The sequence below is a fragment of the Mycteria americana genome, chromosome 1 (assembly GCF_035582795.1).
Source record: "Mycteria americana isolate JAX WOST 10 ecotype Jacksonville Zoo and Gardens chromosome 1, USCA_MyAme_1.0, whole genome shotgun sequence".
NCBI classification, from domain to species: domain Eukaryota; kingdom Metazoa; phylum Chordata; class Aves; order Ciconiiformes; family Ciconiidae; genus Mycteria; species Mycteria americana.
In genome coordinates, this window is record NC_134365.1 from 96,701,790 (window position 1) to 96,721,792 (window position 20,003).

Consider the following 20,003-nt stretch of genomic DNA (forward strand, 5'->3'; position numbering starts at 1 on the left):
GCAAATTTAACTAAACAGAGGGGTGGGGTTTTTGTCTCCTTCTCTCCCCTGATAAAATTTTAGAGACCCCATGAAAAGGGCAGTCGGTTGGTGCCACCCCCAACCCAACCTCTGGGTCTGTCACTGCTGTAATTGAAAGGGGCAACTGAGTTTTGGTTATTCTCAGAACCAGCATTCTGCGGCAGCAGATAATGCTTCCGCATTATTCTTACACCCACTGCTAATAAACTTGAATGAACCAGTCTACATCCCTCTGCTGATTCCTCATCAGCCAAGTCTGTTTTGGTAACTGTGGGCTTCTTCCCTTTTCACCGTTTCCTCCAAAGCTGATCCATATTTCCAGTGTTCCTAGTGACTTTAATGAGAGCCACCAGCAACTCTTAGGGATGCTACTTTAAAAACAAAAAACCCCCAAAAAGCTAAGAGATGCAAAGGCAAAGAGATGCAAAGGTTTGCTTTACTTGGTCTGGCTAAGCATAAAACATAAAGATAAAAATCCTACTTTAAACAAATTGCTGTAAAATTCTTGCTTCCTTCAATACTATATTCCTCCTGAATCCTGCATGTAGGGGTAACAGTAAGAGAGCCTTAAGACACTTCCAGACACCTCACTACAATTTCTTCAGTGGTAAGCAGACCAATGTCACCCAGTAAAACTGTCTGATTCTCAATGAACGAACTACAGGTGTCATTCAAGTAATGGGAATCCATAGCAGGGGAAAGCTGGGGCTCAACACCAGTGTCAATGCGTCCTGGGCTGCTCTACACTTGACTCATTTCTAGATATTCCAACACGCTCCAAATTGTGAAATTTACTTGGGAAACCTTTCAGACTTCCCTAAAGTTATTTGTGTCATAGCAAAAAGTAAAAGCTGAAGTACTGAGATATTTGATTTCAACCAGCATGATGAAAATCTCACTATAGGGAGAGAAGAGGAACAAACAAACAAACAAAAGAAAGAGAAATGGTTGGTTTTGGCTATGCTTGCTGCTGCTGTTGTTTTGCTGTGCTTCGTTTTAAGTAAAGCTACATTTTTTAAACAGCGACAGAGCTCAGTAGCAACTTGTTAGCTATAACTTGTATAGTTAATCTTTGCTAAATTCTCCATCACCTGAAGCCTTTAAATCAGTATTGGGCACCTGCTTAGAAGATAAGCTGTAGCTCAGCCAAGTTTATTGACTTGCATAAAAACCTGCTAGGTTAGGCTCTATGGTTTATGTTTATGTAAGATTGCAACCATGACACAATGTCTCTAAATTTAAGTATCTGCTAAGCTATAAAATACCCAAAATACAAAGACCTTAGGAGCTACTAACTCTAATGGACACAAAGGTGGGCATGTAAAACAGACTGCTATATGACAAATGAGAAATAATCAAGTGCAGTAACTCCAACAGGGGCAACGTCGGTGAGGTATGGAAAAATACTGGGAGCACTATTATGCTGCAAATACAGTGCTGAAAAAAAAATTCACATATTATAAGAGGAGAAACACAACTACAGAACATATCTGTCTTACCAGTGCCATGGCAACTGTAGGAGAAAACACACACACTGACCTGAAATAGTAGCAACTTCACCCAATTAAGAACATTACTTATAAGGGAACAAGCAAGAGCCCACTGACCACATATCCATAAAAGCTGGGGATGTTTTCTGTTTCCATACAATGTTTCAATGCCTTTACTATTTTTGGGGGGGGAAGAGAAGGTGGGTTTGTCCCTGATTATACAGTCCCTGAGTGCATGAAGTTAACAAGTTGAACACATGCACACTTCAGGGACTTCTAATCCAAACTGTCATGTTTCCACCCGCCTTGGAACCTGCTGATAAATACAGACTGCCATAACCAGACCCTGATCCCACAGGCTGATCTAACCCTTACACAAGCATCCCACTCCTTTCCCTCACCAAAGAGGCGACAACCTGCTCACACAAATCAGCTGACAAATTCAAAATGAAACAGCTGAATCTGCCCAGTCAGGGATTAACTGGCATTTCAGCCCTGCCTGTCCATTGAACAGCCTTCACACTACTAAGATTCACCATTCTAACGCCATTAACCACAGTGAATTTGTAAGAAATGCTATGCACAATTGGATAGACCTGTAAGAATGGCTTTACAAGGTTGATTCGAGACTCCTTCCTAAAGAAAGTCTTGCATGGTATGTTTTACAACTGTCTATCAGACATTGTCCCTTACTACTGCTGGCCAATTTCAAAAGAGAGAGAAGTCCTGAAGATAGTAAGCTCCTAAAAATCTGGTGAGAAATCAATGCAAAGAAAGGAGACTATAATCAGACAGTGTATGGAAAAAAAAAATAAACAGGCGAACTCTGCCACTGTAAGTCTTATTTGGTGGTACAGCACCAACATTGCTTCTGACTGGACGTAGCAGACACTGGCTATTGCCTAGTGGAGGTTTCAATGGGGAGCACAGTGTGAAGCTGAGCTTACTGCGGAGTTGGAGGTCCCCAAGTAGAAAAGGACACACATCTAGTCATTAGTACACCTTCAGGCCACAAACAGTTTGGATTTGCTTGTTTAACCATAATGTAGTTTTCTATTAGCAAATGACAATGTATGTGTGTTCACAAGTTCTCCACATCTGACCAAAAACCCAAACCGGAAAAACCTGCCTAGAATGAAGTATTATTTACCATCTCCTACAATAAATGTAACTGTAACACAAGTAAAGCTTACTCACATACTGCATTGGACATTTAAATATTGTCTAGCACGCAAAAATAAAAGCTCATTAGATTTTTTTTTTTTCCCTTTTAAAAAAGTCATACAAGTGTGAAACTCTGAAAAGCTGACACATGCATATACCCTTCATGTCTTTACCGTGACTAAGACAGACAACAGTCTGATGTAGAAGTACCTCCGGATTTTGTGCAAACAAGATTAACGTGGAAACTGTTCTGCAGCTCAGTGACCCGCTGGAACCAACTCAACACAACTGCTGGGCACATACTCCTTCCCAGTAACGCAAGCCTGTAAGCCACCAAATGGGAAGGAAAAAAAGGCAAAACAACAGGTTTTTTTGCATTTAATAACCAGTAATAGTTGGGACTGCTGTTCTCTACCCTGCTCACAGACTTATAAAAAGCTGTCATTTAAATGTCTAGAATACCTTATTTCTCATGACTACTTGGATCCAGTTCTCCAATCTGAAAGTCCTAACAACTGCTGCTGTTTGAAGCATCCAGAACATTACTTGCACATACTTTATAAAAATGGCATTTGCTAGTAAAGCAAAGCTTTTAAAGTTTAGGGGAAATAGCCTTGGGGTTTTCCCCTTCTCAGAGCTTAAAGTTTTATGACCGAACCTAAAGAAAGGACTGCCAGACTTCTAAAGTGACAACACATTACGAAAAAATTTCCTATGTGTTTTGCAAATTTGAAGTCAGCCACATTTCACAACTGACATCAGGGTTTTTAATATCAGCTCTAATGAAATATAATTCTCCAATGACATAGCTGTGAAGTACAGCATTTTCATTTCACTAGCTGGCAGAGAGGTTTTGGCCTTATTATTATTTCTTACGTAGAGCCAAAAGTGTTCTAAGCCCTGCACGGACACGTCTGAAGACAAGTCCTTTTCCTTGTATCTGCTGTAAACACCAAGACTGAAAGGTATTCAGCCTAACAGAACAGGTCAGATGCATTTTCACATGACTGCTACGGCCAAGTCATATGTTAGGATACAAGAATATGAATACAGTGTAAGGAATAGCTTGCCTTCATCTTCTCTACAGTTTGAATTTCACTAAATCTCTTTGGGTGGGATTGGATAGTTTCTGGTTTGGGAGAGTTTCACTGTTTTTTAAAAAAACCCTACAGTCAATGAAGAAATTCCAGCCATCAACAAAACCCTGAGGGGAGCTGGGGGCAAGCTGAGGATTAAAAATGATAGCATTGTTTTTAAATCTGGTTCTTGCTGAGGTCACATTTCTTCTGCTGGATGAGAGAGTGGGATATTTATTTTAAAAGTATAGATACACACACAGCTCATGACATCTTAACTTCACATCAATAAAAATCAGAAAGCTCCCATTTGCAAATGACTGAACTAAGTACGTAACTGAGAAGAGCTCTTCCTGCCCCAAATCCCGACAATCCAAGAAGCACGGATGAGAGAAAAAGCCAAAATTCTCTTTCCCCGAGGCCTACACCCGCTTGACTGAGATGAAATCAGAGCATGGCAGACAGCAGTCGGAAGGGGAGCCTTGCCTACTTAGAAGCCCCAGAGTAGTTGGTAGGAGCACCTGACACAGGCATTTTTTTCTGAATTTGTTGTGGGGATGAGCAACAACAATAGCAATGTTGACAACAACAATAGCAATAACACTTTTGGCTCTACTCATCCCTTCGCCTACGCATTCTGCCCAATGCACATGTTTCTTCAGGACTCCGATGGTGTTACTTTGGGAAAGAAATGTGCCTCAACTTGGCCATTCTCAAGACACTTAAAGGCTTTGGGGACTGCACTTTGTGGTCTGGGACTCAGCAACAACCCTGGTGTCACCCAGTGCTCAGGGATCCTGACACCCAGGGGACTCCTCCGCACACAGAACCAGCTCCAGTTTAAGAGGGAATTTGAAAAGGGTATCTCATGGAACAGTACACAGTGACGAATCTAGGCCTGACCTGACAAAACATACACACAAAGAAGAAAAGGATAAGAGATCCTGACAAGTACAAAGAGAAAGCCACTGTTGCTAATCTAAATGCAACATCTCCAAGTGGTGATCGTGAGTGGAAAGCAGCAGGGCACAGCATCTCTGCCACGGGGCTGACGCACACACACTCAGCTTGGGTGGGAGAAATAAGAACCAGCATTTTGCGCATTAAATTGAGAGGTGGAGAGAAAAGCCTCCAAAAACCACAAGGGACAGATGTCTGGCGAGAGTTAACATTACGGTTCATTTGTGGGGCATTGGCCTCCTATATAACTCTTGTGGTGACACCTTGTTGGATTCATAAAACGTAAAAGCAGTAGATCAGTAGCAACTTCCCCTTCCGACTGGACTCTGATCAAGGTAACTCAGGACCCATGCCCTCTTTTTGCATCTTTCTGAAATCCTCAAGGATTTTTTAAATGGGGGTCTGCAGTACTTGAACTGCAGCCTAAACACAGTTTGAATTCTTAGTGAACAACAGCCGCACATCAGCTCCGTTTGAGGCTACAGCAGAAGCTGAAAAGAAACCATGTTTAATTTTTCTAGTTTGGGGGGCAGGTGAGGAGGGGAAGAGTCTGCATAATACATTGTGGTGCAGCTTGCAGTGGTGGTGGTTGTCTCTTTTGGTGCCACAGTTCATTTCCAAAAAGATAGCTGTGCAGGATGAAGTAAGTGTTATCCTTCAGTTTCTCTAGACTGCTGACAAACATTAGACTGGTCTCCAAGGCTGATGGAATACAGAAGAGAAAATACAGTGCATGACCTCCCAAAAATGGGCAAAAACTTTGGTTCTCTCTGGAGGATGCTCTGGGAAGAGGTGGAGGATAAATGGGGTCTGGCAGTCTTTTCCAGCTCCATGCAACCAAGTGTAAGTTAGCAACAACACACATCTCCCCACCTCTGAGGGGCTGTTTGAAGCTTGCAGGAGGAGACAGCACAGTAGGAGAAAAACTGGCATGCATGTCTGCTCTCCAACAACCCAAGAGATCACGGTCACGACTCACTAACATGCTTGCTGGAGGCTTTGCCTCAGAAAGGAGAGAATCAAAACCATGTAAGGATGGCGGGGTTTGGCCCATCAAAAATGCTGGTGTTTATAACGGAGAACAAAGTGTCACTGGATGCCCGTTACACAGCCTCACAGTTTGCTTTTCACAATGTCATATAATGATGCTTTGTACTGAGATTTCATACAGTAGTTCCTTAATTTAAGTAGTTGCATTTTCTACTAGTGAGAAATTCTGCATTGACCATACCCAATAATATGGTCCCACCAATCATATTTCCATAATTGTTTACCAACATTTGTTTTAAGGCACTGCCTTTTCTTAAGAGCTCTTTTGCCTCTATTAGAGGACAACATAAGCCTGAAACCAACAAAATATTCTTCTCCAAAGACAACATCCCTTTCATCAGGCACTGAAGCAATAAATGGCTTAGGAAGGGGAAAAACTAGTTAACTAGTTGTTAAAACTATCTAGAACCCCTGCCTGTGAACTAAAAAAAAAAAATACTATTTCTCACACAGGTCTAGAGTCTTAATATGCAAAGTTATACTAAAACGGTATTAAAACTTTTACATCTTCCACCCACACAAATGGAGCAGTCCCCTCCTACCCCTCCACAGCTTCCAGCCTCAAATATCCTGGCATAAAATGATCAGACAAAATAGGTGACTTATGTTTTTATTGGTTCCTCCAGACTATGACGACATTTCCTAAAACACTGAGCCAGGAAACTATTAATGTATCTGAAAAAGTGGAAAGGGTCAGGCTATTTCAAAGGGCATGTGTTTGCTAAGAAGCCTTTGTTATAGATGTATAGGCCACTTAAGATTCGATTAATAATAAGAAAACTATTTAGCATTCAATAATATTTCTAGCTTTAAGGTATATTATGAACATATTTGTAACACTTCTGCGTTAAGGAAGTATTACTCCTCTTCACCTTTTTGAGAATTAAAATAAGAAGGTTAATCAGCTTGCCTAAGATTTTGTGAAGTAGTATATCCATTCCGGGATCAGAATTCCCCACAGATCTGTTATGTGCTCCCAATCGCAGGCTGTTACTGGAGGGAGAAATGGAAATGGTCTCAATTTATCAACATTAAAAAAAAAAAAAAAGACCAGGAAGATTTTCTAGATTTATCTCAGCTGCATTAGCCTGCATTTGGCAGCACAAGTCAGGTCAGGCATTTGCAGGTGGGGTCAGAGATTCCTTAAAAAAAATCTGTGTGTTTTATATACAAGCACTAAACCAAACCAATTGGTACTCTAACAGGAGCATAGCACACTGCATGCAGGACAGAAAGAGGGATCCTATGGAGGCTCCACAAAACCTTCTAATTTTCTAGGGCATAATACATGTATATACCTCTTTGTTTTGGCTCCTTTGTCAGTAGGCCTGGGAATTATCAAGGGGGACACAAAGGACTTGCACAAAAGCCTTGGAAATAAGGGTGCTCCAAAGGCATCACCACTTCATTCATGGCCAGATTAATTTCACCCACAAACCCAGTTCTGATCCTGATTGCACTAGAGTATGCACGAAGGTCAGTTCCCTAACACAGGGATGCAAAGCAGATTTAAATCCAACCTGCCTACAGCATATACAGTATGATGCATTTTACACAGAAGAGAGTGCTGATGCATCCTAAAAGAAGTACAAGTCACTCTGCTCTTACTGACTCAAGAACCTCACTCATCTGTCATGTCTCAAACAATCACAATCTGGTCACACCACAAACGCTGCAGGTAAAAATCCCACTATTGTACAGTGCCATCTCCTGGGCAAGGAAGACTGGAAAAACCCCCTCACACTTTCCTTCTCTCTCGCAGCATCCAACATTTTAATGTCGTCTCCCGTGCGCTGGCAGGCCAGGCGTTACCTCTGTTCTCAGAAGGCAGGCCATGAATTCACGGAAAGAAGAGCAGATTGTTTACAGCTGCCACCATGAAATGTGAGATTCAGCAGCCCGCTCTTGAGAGAGGCGATATCTGCATAGGCAAGTGCCACGCAAACCCACAGGATTAAGTTCACTCTGGGTTGCTGGCTAATCACAAATAAGCAATTGGGGCTTCCTTTCAACATCCAAACAGGAAATGGGAGTGGAGGAAGTGAAAGCTTAATAATTTCTTGCATGTTAACAAGTTACATGAGCCACTCCAATAAAAAAGTTTTGCTAAGCAAACTTAAACCTAACACATTGTCTGCCCCAATGGCAAGCATTTATCTTTAAAACCAAGCTATGCATCTTGGAAAGAAAACACCGATACAAATATTTCGTTCAGCACAGCTTCATTTCCAGGATAAGAGGACATCAAGCTATGGAATAAATTTGAGGGTCCTACGTTACTGTAATCACAAACCTTGAGATTACAATCCCCAAGCCAAACCAGAGGTGGTAAATCTGGCATGTCTCTTGAAACATTCAGAAAAAAACCAGGATTAGAAGGGTAACTTTTCAGTTATCACAAACTGTTCAACCCATAATGGTCCCTGACAAAGGAGCAAGAAAATCAGGCATAATGCCTTAGCTCCATTTCTTTCCACTATCTTTTAGGGCTACTGTCCACATTGGCTCTGTATATTCATCCCACAGTATCTGCCTGGCCACACAGTACAGGGACAGGAAAGCTGGGGAAGAAAGTCCCTGTGGGAAAATGAGAAGCCTAAAAGGCCTGAAGGAGCAAAGGACTCACAGGCCTCCATGCCAAACACAGGAAGGAACATCTCTCTCCATCTTCAGGCTACCACGTCACAGCCCCTGGCAAAAGTGAAAAGCCTGGCCCATTACACACTCCTAACTTGATGCTATCTTCACTACAGGAGGAAGAAAAAAAGCTTTATGCAACTGTTGAGTAACTCTCAAGAGTTCAAGACAGAGGAAAGGCCAGTCTCTTGGTTGCCTGGAGATACTAAGACAGATTAGGGACAAAAGTACGATGACTTATATGGGTGGATGTAGACTGATGTTTTGAGGGAACAAAACTGCCCCAGGACTACAAGGTAGAACTCCTTGTTTTTTATGGATGTGGCCAGCAAAGAAGAAAAATCTCTTGAAGAAGTTGTGAGACTCAACAGTACAGAAAGAGATGATTTAAGTGGGCTGCATGGAGAACAGAACAAAGACAAAGGAATTTGGAAAAAAAACTGCTGTCAATATATCCACTGCACAATCTCATTATCTCCCAGGGACACAAACAAGAACAGACATACAACATAGATAGTTACCATGGTCCACAATAAACTGGCTGGAGTAAATAAGGAGCTAAAACTGCACGGGTGCATGCTCTGCATTATGGAGTGTGAAGGTAGGTTTTTTTCCCTAGTTTCAGCAGTAGAGACACAGGCAATCCTAGTTCCAATGCAGCATTTACCATAAAGTGCCGTCTGCCATAAGCCACCTCAATGTACTTGTTACACTATGCACATGGCTGGAAATGCGGACCTTACTGTGGACTCTCGTATTATTGCTCTGAGCAACAATAAAAGGGGAGAAAGTCTGTTTTACATGTGAACTTTCATCCTGGATCCTCCAGGGTCAGATCGTTTTCACAGTAGGCATTCCCTGTTTCCAAGGTGACGGAAAGTGGATCAGATATTTAATCAGCCTGGGTTTTGGACCACCCATTAGCAAAAACTCTCCAGAAGATTTCTGAAAGCTGAAAAACAATGACTGTGTAAGACTGCTGGGTTCAGTGGGTTGGTTTGTTTGTTTTTTAAGACTTAATCATAGGTAGGTATTACCTCTTTCACTGGAAACACTGATACTCTTTCCAAAGGACTTGTATTGCTACCTTGCACTCCAAGACTCATAGTATCAACTGTGTCCAAGCATTTACTTCTGTGGAGTCACTGACTACCTCATTCTCTTAGGATGTTTGTATCCAGGGCAGCAATGCCACTTCCTACAACGTGAGAAAGACCATGACGACTTTGCGGGACTGCCACCTGCTCCGTTCCCAAAATGACGGCATCTGACAGAACATTCACGTTTCCAGCATGTGATGCTCCAGCAGGTTAGTTGATCTTCACTTAACTTCTACAGTACCAAATGCTTTCCCTTAAGCCAGAGATTTCCAGTTTTCCTTCCCTCTCCTCTCAATGAGCAAGGTAAGAGTTTCCACACAAGGTTACTTTGGTAAGGAGTGCTGAAGAGCTCATACCTGTTTAGCAGCTACGACTGTATCAACAATCCACTGACAAAAAATGGAGGAGGAATGCGCTTGACAATTCTTAGCGAGACACAAATTATGATCCATGTCCTTCTTGCCCTACATTCACACAACATCCAAGCTCACATGTTCCATTCACTTAAGTGTCTAAAGGAAGATATAGTTGTGACCAGTTTCTCTGGACCAGACACCAGGTAGCTGTTAAATAATATTAAGAATGATTTCACCATGAGATGCTTGTACTGGATCTCACCCAAAACCTTTTTATATATTGCATATATTACTGTTTTGCTGCAACTGCTGTCTCAAAGCAAAGCAAGAACTTTGACAAATATATGCATGAGATCATCCAGACGAGGAGACTGTATGTTTGCAGAGGTGTAGTAATACTTGACAAAGTAGATTATCTTTTTCAGTCTGTCTTCCAAAATAAAGATTTTCTTGGATGATGAATTCAGGGGTTCCCAGAGTTTTGTCCATGGAGGGCAACTTAATGGGTGGGATGTCAGGCCAGGGGCTGCATAACAAAAATCAATCTGCATGACTGTGCAGAACAGCCACAATTTGAAAATCCCTCTGAGAGTCATACTTAGCAGCTTTCCAGGTCAGCTTCTAGGAACCCCTGACTCAGATGCTGAATTCTTGTGAGGAATATAATTGGTCCTTGTGGGGTTTTTCCCTCCTCAAAGACACATTTCTGAAGGTTTTCTTTTTTGTGATGACTACTGGGCTCTGTGTTACACAAGCAGAAGACTGACAAGGCAAGAGCAGACATGCGAACCTTTCAATTTATAATGTACTTGTAAACACTTGTAAGCTCAAAACAAGTGATAGACTTCATTGAGAAGGCCTCCAGCTCTAGAAGCAGCTCACATTATATTCGGATGGTGGTGGAGGGGAAGGGGCTCTTACTGCTTAAATCTTCAGTAGACTTTTAAAGTTTATTTTCATAGTCTGAAGGCTTGGGAAGGTAATGATAACTTTTAGTATTCTCTAGAATACCACTCTCATTGTGGCCTTATTGAGTTATTTGCATGACATGGTTTCTCTGTGCCACAAACATAGACAAAGAGGAAATATTTCTGCCTTGCGTTATCTCTGCAAGCGAGAGAGAGCCTACAGAGGGAAGAGTAACAGATGTGAAAATAATACCGCCCTAAAGGATATCAGCCTCCATTCACATTTCTTCAAGTGGAGGTGACAACTGTAAACTGCACCTAAGATTTGAACACACAACTGTGCCAGTCAGATCACAATTCAATCATAGAAAAGTAAGATAAAGAAGATTTTAGGCTTACAGGCGCTCTTCTGCACTTATACGTTCTGTGAATATTTTCAATAGCCTCTCATTCCCAGTTGCACACATATTCACAAAATAAGAGATGTTAGCAACTTGTTCTCCAGTTTGCAGGGTTGGCAGGAAGGCTCGCTCAGCTGGTATGCCTGTGTCTGCTATTAACAAGGCTGCAGCTTACTTAACTTCAGGCAAATTAATGGAGAACGTCTACCTTAGCCCTTATGTACGAGTAGGTATAACAGAGAATTCCCTTCCACCAGCAGAAACTACTTGAGGAACAAACTATAAGTCTTTCTCAGCAAACTTTCTGACTTTTAGTTCCGATGTTTTGAGGGGAAAAGCCACCAGTGAAATGAAGAAGCAACTAGTTAAAAATCTCTGGAGCGTCCTCTCTGCTCAGAGCTCAGAAGAGCTCTGCTAAGCAGGGAGACATGGCATCAGCCCCACACTCCCCCGAGACACAGGGGACTCCATCAGAGTGCAAGCTGCAGTCTTGAGCAAAAACTTTCTTTTGCCTCTGTTAGTCTGGCAGCCCTGCCAATGAACATCTCCAGTACTGGGCAGGAAAGCACTCCTGTCACGCTGGATCACAGGGTAGTGCCTGTGGTTGGGGGACTGCATGGCAACAAGAACAGCGCTCTGCTATGGTTGGAGCACCCTTGTTCAAAGGTCTCCTGTCAGTAGCAGGCATGACTGGCCAGCAGAGATCTGGCTTAAGTGGAGCAACCTCCTTTTTGCACTCATCCCACACAACAGGTGTGGCTGGTTGAGAAATCAAGGCTCACGCTGCCCCAAGTACCTGCCCTGCCTCCTTACTGAAAAGGAGAAAAGCAGCTGCTTCTGTTGCAAAAAGGGTGCTATCCAGGTTAAGATGTGGGGGTGAGTAAGGCAAAAGCCTCACGTGATGGTCTCATGTCCACTGCACGCACTCTGCCGGGTCTGGTCACCAAGTCCGACAACTCTCAGAAAGGTTCCCAGTCCATGTGAAATAGAAAAGCCCAAGAAATATCACTTGCTTTTAGCTGAAGATCAGACAGTGAGGACATACAGCGAAGTTGCACAGCTGCAACAAAGGGTATGCCATGCAGCAGGTTTTCTACACTGCAACCAGCCAAGGAGGCTGCATCTGACATGCAGTCTGTTTAAGAAATACAGTCTCACTGTTTTCCATGTTTTATCTCATTCTGATCATGAGTTAAACAAGCCAGTCAGCCTATTGTTCTTACCACATGGTAAGTAACTAGCTACATGTAAACAAAACAATTAAGGTCCATAAGGAACTGCTTGCCATTCAAAGCTGAACTAAACATTGCATTTTGTTTCGGGAATCCAAATATGGTAAATTACTGACAGTTAACTATGACTATGGGATTATTCGCTGCACAGAAAGGGTAAGTGGAACAGGCAGCACAAACTAGAAAATCACCTTTCTTCCTCTTTACCCCATCATTAACCATCTTTAGACCCTTCTGGTCTCACTGCCAGCTGCCTCTTGCTGACTATCACCTTAGCATAACTATTCATGATAATGGGCACAATAGAGAGATAACTTCATATGCTGGCACAGCTGGCTCTAAACCCCTCACTCTTCAGTTGTAAAACCACCAGGCTCCATCACTACCCCTTCAGGAGAATACCTCCAAGTTGTTAACCTCTTAACATATTTGGCAGTCAGACAATTCATTAGGGGACAGCACTGCAAACAAATACACACCAAGTCATTATTTTCTTATTAGCTGTATTCCTGTTGCATCTAAAAGCCCTAATAAAAACCAGACTATCAACTTGCTGGACAGAATACGCATGGAGGAAGAAAGAATCCCCTCCCAAATGTCTACAAGACCAGAAGCCTGGATACTGTGAACGCAACACACACATCCAACTCAAAGCCAACTCTCCCACTGCTAAATTGTGTACATGTTCAGCTTTGCAGGCTGAATATTCCTATTTTAAATATTCAAAGAACATAGGAGTCTTGAATAGACAGGTTAGGAAAAAAAAAAACCAAACCCAAACCAGAAAGAAAACATTATTAAATCCGGGGGGGGGGGGTAATAAGGCAAAAGTAAAAAAATGCATTCTCTTATAGCACCCACTGGAACTTCCACTTTTATGTTTTAAATGTGCATGCTTTGCTCCTCTGCAAAGATTTAGCAGCTATTCCCAGTTACAGACCTGCACTGCAGCTCTCTGCTGTGGCTGTCACCATGGGGCAGAAGCAACTGAGCTGAAGCAGGCACAAGGCTGAGGGAGGAAAACCAGGAGCAGAGCTAGGACAGGACATAGCAGGGTGGGTGCTGAGCCCTGAGGCAGAGAGGTCCCAGCACACCAAGGGGAGGGACAGAGCCTGGAAGGTGACAGCAGCTTCCAGGATAAGTTCACAAATTTCACATTGGACATCTGGGAGTTAAAACCACAGTCATGGTGGATCTTCCCATTTCCATTAGTCACGCTCTCCCAACTAACTCTGCTATGTGGTATCTATGCTTGTGCTGCCTAGAAACATCCCAGACTCCTGATGAAGTTACTAGATAAACTATAAGTTTTGAAATACAGCTAGACAAAGGTTAAGAAAACAAACTATGGTCTATTTATTGTAGTACTGCAGCACATGTCTCCATCTCCGATGAAGGGTGAAAGACAACATTTTGTGCAACAGAATGACAAGGACAGCCATTGGGAGGCTGAAATGGCCTGTTATGGTGGTACTATCCAAATGGCATACAGCTATGGGAGAGTGGGACATAGGCTGTGCAGATGCTCTCTCCAGTATATTAACAGAAGAAACAGAACTTGCATAAAATAACAGAAGCCAAAACACCCTAATTTGGTTCATTTTCTAAATCCTGGGTGCCAAAATGGGAGGGAAGCGGGGACCAGGACAAAAAAGATAGAAATAGCTTTAAATTTCTTCCTGAGCTTCACTCACCATCATAAATATTGCTGGCCATCAGATTATTGCCACTTACCTTCTATATTCCTTGCAAATACTTATGGGCACACCTTCAAAGACACCCATGTACAATGGAGGATCGCTGAGTATCCTATATAGGAGGCAACAGAGCCAGGAACACACAGAAAAAGAGTCAACTGGTTTTGAATCAGGAAAAGTCCACATCAAGTGCTACTTCTCTGTCCCTCACGTTTTTACTCTTTGCCCACTGAAGTGAAGCCTTCATCCAGCAGAGACAAAAGGTCTAGAGCCCCTTCTCAGGACATATCTCAGGGTGGGATATGGTGGGAAGGGATGCAGGCCTGGACTATGGTTTGTTTGGAGGCACCTAGGGACCTGGAGAGTTTGGGACTCATCCTATGGGAAGATCAAGATAACCCAGAAGAGTCAGACAGCTGTGAAGGGCTGGACTCCAAACCCCTCCAAAGCCAGGGGGAAGGGGGGTAGACCTGGGACAGACCCTAAGAGTAGCTGGCTCCTAGCCTCAGTGAGACTGGTGTCTACAGAAAGGTCCCACCCCCCTTGCAGCCAACACAGGAACAACAGGTGTGGTCTACAGCTTTCTTATAATGGTGTGATCGCACTATTAGGAATTCTGATTGCAAAGCATTTGAGATTGGGAAGGAAAAGGAAAGCTGCTTCCAGACCCATGCAGAGACCACAGAGATGCCAAAGCTCAAGTTTTCATCAAATGGGCACAGCTACTTTCAGAGCAGTCTCTGCTTATCCTTTGGACAGTTTACCATCCCTCCTTCCCAACACATTTCAGAGAAAGCTATCGTAGGAGTGCAGGTGTATGGCATTCAGGATGCTCTCTCCAAAATGTGCAAATGTAGTACAAGCATTAGGTGTACCCTTATTCCTTACTTAAACATTATATTTCTCTGCCTCCTCTAACCTCTGCACCCTCTTTCAGTATCTTAATCTTAGCTCCATTAACCACATGCTCTGCCCTTTTCTGCTTTGCCTTCGCTCTCTCTAGTTTTCCTCCTCTTCACTAAAACAGCCCTTCCTTGTTGCATGTTGTTTCCCCACTAACACAACAAAAATCATCACACTAATCTGATTTCACAGGTGTAGCACAGTTGATTTTACTTTTGCATTCCCCACACTTTCCCCTGCATTGACACTGTCCACAAGCCCTCTGGGACAAAGCCTGTTCAAACTTGAATGGTGCTTAGGAAAACATCACCCAGAAGATCTCGTCTGGCCCCTCAGCATGCCCTGGACAGAGGCACTTAACAACACTAGTTGATTAACTTGCTTCTTATACAGCCACCACCCTATTCCACCTTAGGATTTGAAGTTTTAGGTCAACACATTAATACTGTGTCATCCCCCGGTACAATACCTGATGCAATTTTCGTCAAGGTCACTTTGCCAGTAACTTTAAAGGCAGTTGAGGAATTCCACCTCAGACCCCAGGCAAGAGGCAAAACTGCTGTATCAGGGAAAACTCTTCTGAGGTACAGAGCAAAAGGCCTCTAAATTCCATCCTTACAAAAATAAGGCTGAGTGCCTACCCAGCCCTTGCCTCGGCAGCTCAGAGGGCTTGGTAAGCACTTGCATACCATGGTGTTGAGCATGGCAGTAAAACCTAGACAGATTGTTTAAACAAGCTAGGACCTGGGCATCCTGTTTCTCACGGCACCATCCTCATAACATATGACTGCTGCCAAACATTACAGTATAAATTTCCCACTGAACCCAAAATGCAGTTGACAAATATCCAAAAAAAGAATAAAAATATTTATGTCTTAAAACATGTTGACTGAGTAAACAAGATTGTAGCTGGGTCTCTGTTATGTCCTGCTTATCAATACACAGGCTGAGGAAGACATAAATGTTTACAGCAGTCACTGTTGTGCATGCATACATGCCCCGTGGGCTGTCCTTCCCACTGTTTTGCCTGGCAGGAGCAGAGCCCAAGTCCTGGACAGGATGATGGGTACCCACTTATGCTTAGAAGAAGTTCATGACCCAAGCACACTCCACAGATGCCGAGCTTCTCAGCCAGCTGAAGCAAATCATTGCCCTGTATGCAAACACCATGCACAGCTACAGGTACAACTTTCAACTTTTCTACATGTCCTGAATGCCAGATGGACCCCGACTGTGGCTACAGTATGATGCCTTTCACCATCCTTCATAACTGATTTTATGGAGCCAATTTACTCTATCAGATAATTATCTAAAACTTAAATAAAACAATCATGACCAAAAATGGTCAGTTAGTGGTCAGACTTGTTGCTTTTAAGTAATCAGCCTCAATTCTACTCCTCTCCAGCCCTCACTGCACGCATTCAAAAGTCCATCTTTTCATTCCACAGTCACCAGTCATTTTCTGTTTTACGATGCCTGTGTGCTAGAATTCACTGTGCCCTTAACGTGAAAAACTAATCATCCATTACCTTAGTACTCTGTGTCACAGTTGGCCAAAACTGGCATTCATATTTAAAGGCATGTGCCTTTAATAACTCAACTTCTTAGGAATATATTAGGTTTTTTTAATGTACTTTTAAAACTGAAGATACATGACTAAAGGTCTCTAAGCCTACCTGTATCTGGAATGATATTCTTCAAAACTCCTCAAAGTGACAAATGAAAAATCTGTAACCTGTAGAAAGCTTGCAATATTTCAATCCCATGCAGAAAGTAACTTTTATGCTTTAACTTTGGTAAGCAAACACAGGAAAGAACCATGCAAATAAAGATACCAGGTACCTGCTAAGGGACATTTTTTTCAGTTAGCATCTTAAAGAATACAATATTGTAACTTCAGGTGAATGCAAATATTTAAGAATTACTTTATTACAGAAGTTGAGCACAAGAGCCCTGTTTCAGGTAAGCACTTGAGTCCACGACTTGTCCTAGACCGAAGGTCTGACACATCAAGGCACCAGGTCTGATTTCCAATGCCATCTTTGTATTTCCAGCCCAACTATACACTGATATATCACTCCACAGTAAGGGAGAAGACCTGTTTCAAAGCTCCTAACATCTGAAGTCCTTCTGAGATAAGCATTTGCCATCCTAGTGAAAGCACCTCAGATACATTTATACTGCAAATTCCTTCTTATAAAACAGCACCATTAATAGGAGACAACTTGCAATCTAATGAACTGTTATAAAGACACTCAACAACAAAAATCAATTAACTGCTACTGTCTACCCAGTTGTTCTAGTTAATTCTTGTGGTTTTAGCATTACTGTGTTGTCCTTTTTCTTTTAATTGGTTTTCTCCTGTTTCCTTACTGCCTGAGAGACACAAACACACGCAGGATTTGCCTATCTAGCCATGCGAACACAGCAATGGCAGAGGATATGCTTGAAGAATGCCTAAACTATCATTTAAAGAGGAAAAAAATGGATTCTTTTTTCCTCGAGTAGTCACAGCCATTACTTGTAACAGGGATATGCAAAAAACATTAAGGCAGATGTATGAGCTTTAAGTTGATGATATGCCGTAGTCCATTACATCTGAGGAAGTGTTGTTACACGGAATGCTAGCGAGAGCATTTTGATATGGGCCACAGGACTGGCTAACGCCAGTTTCATTGCTCAAATGTGGCATATTTTTCCTATTATGTAATGCTTATTGTAGGTATTATAATGATACATAGCTGAAAGCCATCAGTAAAGGCTTTCACAAGGGACTGCGTAAAGAAAGCTGATACCATGATAAAGAGACAGCACTTGATTGGTTTTCCTTATACTCTTTTGTACCTTTTGGTGGCTGTTAAATCAGTATGTTCTGATCAGATCTCCTAACCTCACCTGCCACCTTTATGATACCATTTGTCAGACCAAATTTAGAAACCAGCTGCTGGGAGCAGTGCGGCAGTCTCATCACTGGTGGAAGGTCACTAAATAAGGAGGTGGGGCAGGGAGGGAGAGGTCTCTGCCAGGTCACTTCACATCATTACATGCTGTACAAGCACCATCTTTCGCAGGACAACCTTTTTCAACACATGCAGATTCCAAAATGGTTAGAAAACAGACTAACTAGCTGGGGTAATTACGGGGAAACCTCTCAAAATATGAAACCATATTAGGTGGCCTTTTATTGACTACGCCTAATTTAAAGTTTATATGTCATCAGGGCAGACTTGCAGAAATCCTCATGAATGCAATGTAATCAAGCTTTTATTAAAACAAGTCAGACGTTTTCACCACCAAAGCCAAGATTTCATTAGGAAACTTTCTCTGGTTACTCTGTTTAACTTTCTACATTTACAGAACTCTGTCAAAATTACCTCTTAAAGATTTGAGACTGAATTAACTGATACCTTCCAGGGGGCTATTTGTCACCAAGAAAAAGTGCACTAATTTGGATAGTTTAGGTTACTCAGATCTTATTTCTTTTCTTTTAAGAAACTTCAACTGTGCTGACGATGAGAAACAGATGAAAAAGAACTGCTTCCAATCCCAACCTCAGATATTATAATTGTATTAAATGATCGTTTAATTATTAAAAGGAGTAGAGTGCAATGCAAATGAAAGTTCAGAAAGTAAACAGTTTAATGTCTCAAAATCCCTTCTGTCACTGAAAAGACCACAGAGGTCTAAGAATCCACACCAAGTGGAATTTTAATACACTAAACAGGTTTGATTTATTATTAAAAATTAATGTGAAATTAAATGACTGAGCACTACTTCAAAGCAGCTGGCTATACAGTTACTCCACCAGTTTATTCATGAACCTATTTCCTGGCCAAATACTCTAAATTCAATACAATATCATTACGAACTGCTGAATTGCATGTAGAAGTCTGCCTATCACTTCTTTAAAATACCACAATGAAGAGATGCTTATTCTAGGCTCACTGTGCAAAATATAATTTTGGAACCCCTATAATTCCACGATGAAATCACCACAATTGGTCTAAAAATGTAGTATTTTAAAATTTAATACCTCATATTTTGGGGAATAAAATATTTGCATCTTGCAAAGGGAGAGAAAGGCAGCTCAAGTCTGTTTGTCCTTAAAAACAAGTTTGCCACATAATGGAAAAAAAAAATAATCCACCAGCTGTTTATACCAAAGGAAACATTCAACTAAGCCCCAGTCCATTTTGGTACCTGGTCACTTTTGACAGTGTGGAAGCATACACAGTGTGCAAGGCACAGGCTGAAGACATAACAAATTGCATGTTGTCCCATGGTGGAAAAGGGAAAAGACCTAGAAGCAAAACTATTTGGTCATAGCAGACTAATATACTCATTGGTTCCAGATGATTCCTCTCCTTGGTTTGCCTCTTCGCCTTCTGGGCCACTAGTAAGGCAAGTTCCTTCAAGCAGAGATCTCAGTAAGGTCATGCCAAACATCAAAGGCAGCAACAAACATGACACACAAACAAATATGAGAGGACATAAAAGAAGATGAGTCTGGAGCAGCTGTCAGAATAAAGGAAGCAAGACTGAGGCTGGGCAGACAATAAGAGATCAGAGAAAGAAATGCTGGCAGATTAGCATCAAGCTGAGCAGTGAAAGCAAAAAAGGAAAATTTGCTATTGCTCTCCCCTGGAACAGAAAAGCAGTCAAGCTAAGAGGAAGAAGTTGGTGAAAGAACATAACTGTCATTATAATATTAGCCTTGCCAAACTTTAAAGTCCCCTAAACAGGCAAAATCAGTGTCTAAGACAAGAAATGAACAGGAAACATACACTATTTATCTGGCAGCCAATATTGAGAGAGCGTGCAGGATAAAACGACAGAATTCTATCCTCGTATAAATGTAATCAGAGAAGTTGGAAATGAGGAAAAAGCTGAAGATGTTGCAAGCATAAGGGATGAGAATGCAGAGCTCCCATTGCATGTAGGCAACTAACACAGGCCCAAAGACATGTCTAAACTAGAGACACTGCAATAGTTCTGTGAAGATCAGGTG

General features: G+C 42.0%; 2 protein-coding genes across 6 annotated transcripts in view; one reads left to right on the top strand and one right to left on the bottom strand.

Moving 5' to 3' along the window:
- The window catches only part of CMSS1 (cms1 ribosomal small subunit homolog), a 248,560-nt gene that overhangs the window by 73,042 nt on the left and 155,515 nt on the right, over window positions 1–20,003 (bottom strand). The gene's annotated exons all lie outside the window — the stretch shown is intronic.
- The window catches only part of LOC142415593 (filamin A-interacting protein 1-like), a 162,810-nt gene that overhangs the window by 40,212 nt on the left and 102,595 nt on the right, over window positions 1–20,003 (top strand). For both annotated transcript variants that reach the window (XM_075514132.1, XM_075514137.1), the window contains exon 2: window positions 9,565–9,707. The gene's annotated coding sequence lies outside the window, so the exon portion shown is untranslated. The remainder of the gene's footprint in view (window positions 1–9,564; window positions 9,708–20,003) is intronic.